We start from the raw sequence: 5000 nt of genomic DNA on the forward strand, positions 1-5000 counted from the left end.
CTGCGAGGTCACACGTTTTTCTACGAAGTGAAACCGGCAGATGAAGCAGAAACACGTCAACAAGGTAAAAACACTTCACTGTATCGACTTCAAAAAAGAACCCACAAAGTTAAAACAGAACAAACATGCTTAAAAAGGAGCCAAAGCGACGCCTCCAGGGTTTAAAGCCGCGGAGATGTTTCCTGCTTTGTCTGGAATGTTCCACAGTACGGCATTAAACCTTTCTATCTTCACGGAGACCAAACCGGACGAAGTTCCGGGTCAGATCTTTGAAGAGTTGACCCCACTCAGTCAGAATGTTTTGTTTTTCGAGGTGTTTTTGAGCCGTAAAACCACCTGTAGCCGAATAAATAAAGTGAAGTCGAGCTGTTTAAAGTCACACTGTGGGACATTTCAGACAGAGCAGTGACGTCTCCATGGAAACGAGCAGGTGACGGACCCTCCAGCAGATGCTTTGAGCGTTAGACTTTAGCTCTGACGAACAACAACCAGCTCCGCACGCAATATTTAAAACTCACATCAGGTCCAGAGGAATCAGTCGTCCATCTGCACGTCACGTTTCACGACCCGTTTCAGCTCCAGTTTCGTTTTTTATTCACAAACAGTTTCTCTCGACGGACGTTTTTCACAACCCAAGAAGTTCGAGAAGATAAAACCAACATCTTTGGTTCGTTTCGTTGGGCTCGTCTTCAGCTGTTTTCTGTTAAAGTTCGATCATTTCACTCAGTTTATTCTTAGAAACAGAAACGATACTTGACCAGAATCCTCAAAGACTTTAAAGACATTTACTCAGCTCTGGTCGTTTTTTACGAACTGTTTAAATGCACATGTGTTTCGCAGACTTCGAGTAAGTGGCAGCAGAACTCGACACGCCAAAACTTAAAGCTGCAGTATGTAACTTTCTAGAGGTATTACCCGCTCGATTCCGTGGAAATAGAAAGTTAAAACCAGGTTCAGTCCAGACTCTAAACCAAACTTGAATAATAATAATGATAATTTTCAGTGTTTTATCCCTCTCCAGGCAGGCGTTGCGGATTTGCAACAGCTAAATTCCAAGTACCTACTTACTCCACATCCATATTATCTGAGCTTTTTTTACTCAGGAGCCTTTTCTCCCATCCATGCTGATAAACATGGGCGATGCAGACTGTGCAAGAATGACTACATGCAAACGGCCTGACAAAAGTGCAAAATACTTTTTTTTGTTTACAAAGGATAAAAAAGTCAGAATTCTATATTACTACCCCATATTATAATTTTCCCCAAATATCAGATTTTTCCTGATACAAAAAATTAATTTGAGCCTGAGAGGATAAAAGTCATTTCAGTAAATAGTAAATACTGCAGGACGTGATAGACAGATGGGTCCGGGTCAAGTGTTAACGGAGGGAAACAGGGTCAGATTTTTGACATTCAAATGTCTCTTATTCAGAAACTAGAGGAACTATTGAAATAAGTAAAGTATCAGAATGTAGGAAAGAGTTACACTCCAACAGGGTCAAGTTAAACCTGTGAGATTCTTTCAAGTTCAAGACAAAAAATTAAATATGCAGCACTTTTTGGTCAATAAATCCAAACAGTGATAACTCTTGGTTCTCACTTCCATATCCTTAACAAACTGGTTTGAATATTTGCTTCATATAGTTTTCTACCATATGGTACAAGATTAGGTTGAAAAACCTCTGACTTTTTGACTCATGAGATTTTTTATTAAGAAAGGTCATGGTAACGGAGGGAAAATTGTACAAACAAGTAGAAGGTGCAGGATTTTACATCATTTGTCGCTTTTTTCTTCTGAATATTTTAATATTACTTCAAAATGAAAGGAAACTATTTCTATAAAATATGTCAGTCCTTCCAAGCAAATTTTTATCTTTTTAAATACTTTTTTTTTTTTTTAAATCATGTCCCTTCATCAACAGTTCAAAGATGGAATAACACAAGATATGATGAAATACATCCATTTATTTACATGATTTTTGTGTCTTTGAAATTTGGGAAATAATTTTTGTTCCATGTTTCATACATGGTCTGTTTAAAACGTATGGAACTTTAGAACCAAAAATGGTACAGAAAAAAGGTCAACAGTTTGATAAACTAGAGTACATATGTATCTGTTCAATACATTTTTATATCAGATGCATTAACTTGAATTTTTGGCCTTGTTGTTTACTTCTGCTTGACCAGGACCAAATATAAAAATGTCCACGATATAAACTTCAGATGTCGCCCGTTATGACCTTTATGAGCACCAAATATCGTCCAATCAGTGACCAGCAGCTCCGTCATGTGACCTGCACTAGAGCAAGGAAACCCAACCAAACTCCGACGGGTTTGGACAAATATTTAGAACTTATGTTGAGGCTCGGGTCGGACTCGGACACATCAGCGCGTCGTCTGTTTCCCGTCTACAGTAAATCCAGTCGCTCTGAGGCTTAAGTGTTCAAAGATCAGACTCTGCACTTTTAGTTTAGATCCAAGTCCAAACCCAAACCCTCCCTGCCTCAAGTGGAGGAGTTCAAGTCTGTCGGGGTCTTGTTCCTCGAGTGAGGGGAGGACGGAGCGAGAGACTGACAGGTGGACAGGTGCAGCGTGGGCAGTGATGCGGTCGCTGTATCGGACCGTTGTGGTGAAGAGGAGCTGAGTCGAAAGGCGAAGCTCTCGATTTAGTGTCAGTCTTCGCTCCTCCAGATCGATGATACAAGCGACACAAATGAGTTTCCTCTGCAGCGTGTCTGGGCGCTTCCTTAGAGACAGAGTGAGGAGCTTCTTCACGTTGAGAGGAGCCAGTTGAGGTGGCTTAGACGTCTGTTCTGATGCCTCCTGGACGTCTCCCTCACGAGGTGTTCATGTCCCACCGGGAGGAGGCCCCAGGGAAGACCCAGGACACACTGGAGGGACTGTGTCTCTGGACTGAGGAGCTGGAGGAAGTGTGCATGGAAAGGGACGTCTGGGAGTCTCTGGTTGGACTGATGCCTCTGCGTCCTGGTCCCAGAAAAAGCGGAAGAAAATCGGATGGATGGTGCTAAACTTCAGATTCAGAATTTTGAAAGCGTAAAAGATTGGAGATAAAGTTCTGGGGAAGTAAAGTGGCCACACCGATTTGTCCAAAGCCTGATCCCGTCAGATCCCAGAAGCTCAGCGGGGCCGGGCCTGGGCAGGACTTGGATGGAGACACTGGGAAAATCAGGAGCCACAGGAGGCACCATGTCACCAAAAACTGTTGTTGTGCCCTTCACCCTTATTGTCTAGTATGAAAGTGGTGTGTGTGATGGTCAGAGGGGCTGATGGTGCAGACTGGCAGCCTCACTTCTGTCAGTCTGTCCCAGGGCAGCTGTGGCTACAGTTGTAGTTTACCACCACCGTGTCTGGAGTGAATGAAAAATGATCTGTAAAGAGTCTTTGAGTGTCCAAAAAAGCGCCGTATAAAACTGATGCATTATTATTATTATTATTATTATTATTATTATTATTATTATTAGAGTCACTGTCGTTAACCTGCAGCTTCACCTCAATCTGAACACGTGAGAAACAAAACTCACTTTTTTACTTTTAAACAGTGCAAAAAAACTGGACTCACAGCGCAGTTTTGTGGACTGGGCTCATTATTTTTGAAGGTCAGTTTCTATAAATAATGTAGATGAGTTGCTGCATTTTAAATTTAAAACTTTACAAAATTTGAGGAATAAAATCTTTGCATTATTTTCAGTATTTCATGAGTTTGTATTTTGCATCTGTGTGTCCGTTAGAGGAACACAAACAATATCCTCTGTGTGTCATTAGTCCCATGAAAATAGTGTGGTTTTTTCTGGCGTTTGTTTGTCTGTTTGTTTGTCTGTTTGTTTGTTTGTTTGTTTGTTTGTCTGTTTGTTTGTCTGTTTGTTTGTCTGTTTGTTTGTTTGTCTGTTTGTTTGTCTGTTGTTTGTTGTCTGTTTGTTTGTCTGTCTGTTGTTTGTTTGTCTGTTGTTTGTTTGTTTGTTTGTCTGTTTGTTTGTTTGTTTGTCTGTTGTTTGTTTGTTCTGTTTGTGTTGTTTGTTTGTTGTTTGTTTGTTTGTTTGTTTTTGTTTTTGTTTGTTTGTTTGTTTGTTTGTCTGTTTGTTTGTTTGTCTGTTTGTTTGTCTGTTTGTTTGTTTGTCTGTTTGTTTGTCTGTTTGTTTTTGTTGTTGTTTGTCTGTTGTTTGTTTGTCTGTTTGTTTGTTGTTTGTTTGTTGTTTGTTTGTCTGTTTGTTTGTTGTTTGTTTGTTTGTCTGTTTGTTTGTCTGTTTGTTTGTTTGTCTGTTTGTGTTTGTTTGTCTGTTTGTTTGTTTGTTTGTTTGTTTTTTGTTTTGTCTGTTAGCAACATAACTCAAAAAGTTATGGACCGATTTTGATGAAATTTTCAGGATTTGTTGGAAATGTGAAAAGGAAGAACTGATTTCATTTTGGGTTTGATCCGGAAGAAATCCTGGATTCTGGATCACTTTGAAATTTTAGTTCACATTGTGGTAAATGGGGCCAAACATTTAGTTTCTCAATATCTGGGTTAATTTTTGACCAAACCCCATGAAATTTGACTCAGGGATGGACAATGGGATCCTCTTTCATATTCCAAAGGCTGATCCGGATCTGATCCAGAAGACGGATTTTATCGCAGTTTATATAAAAGATGGGGGTGGTCCTTGGCGGAGGTCTGCGCTCTCTGACTGCTTTTCTAGTTTTAATTATATCTTAAAGTCTATTTGGTTTGGGTCAGATTTGATCACTGCTCTGTCGTACGCGGGCCCGGCTCAGACAGAAAAATTCATCCCGATCCAGACTCCATAACCTGCTGCTCGCTCTCGTGACCTGTGACCTCCGGAGTCACGCTCGGCTCTGACCCGGCGGCTCAGGATTGAGACGCGAACGGCTCGTTTCCTCTGCAAACCAAAAACAAATCACCTTTAAATGAACCGGCATTAGTTTCCACCGGAGCGTCGCGAAAGCAATAATGTTCTGCACCAAATTCCTCCGTTCAAGTCTTT

The 5000-nt window shown here is 40.7% G+C and overlaps 1 protein-coding gene across 1 annotated transcript in view; it reads right to left on the minus strand.

Moving 5' to 3' along the window:
- The window catches only part of LOC110170954 (excitatory amino acid transporter 5-like), a 37957-nt gene that overhangs the window by 32683 nt on the left and 274 nt on the right, over nucleotides 1-5000 (minus strand). The gene's annotated exons all lie outside the window — the stretch shown is intronic.

This window comes from Boleophthalmus pectinirostris, unplaced genomic scaffold (genome assembly GCF_026225935.1).
Source record: "Boleophthalmus pectinirostris isolate CB_2022bp ecotype Guang Dong unplaced genomic scaffold, ASM2622593v1 HiC_scaffold_17, whole genome shotgun sequence".
In the NCBI taxonomy this organism is placed as follows: Eukaryota; Metazoa; Chordata; class Actinopteri; order Gobiiformes; family Gobiidae; genus Boleophthalmus; species Boleophthalmus pectinirostris.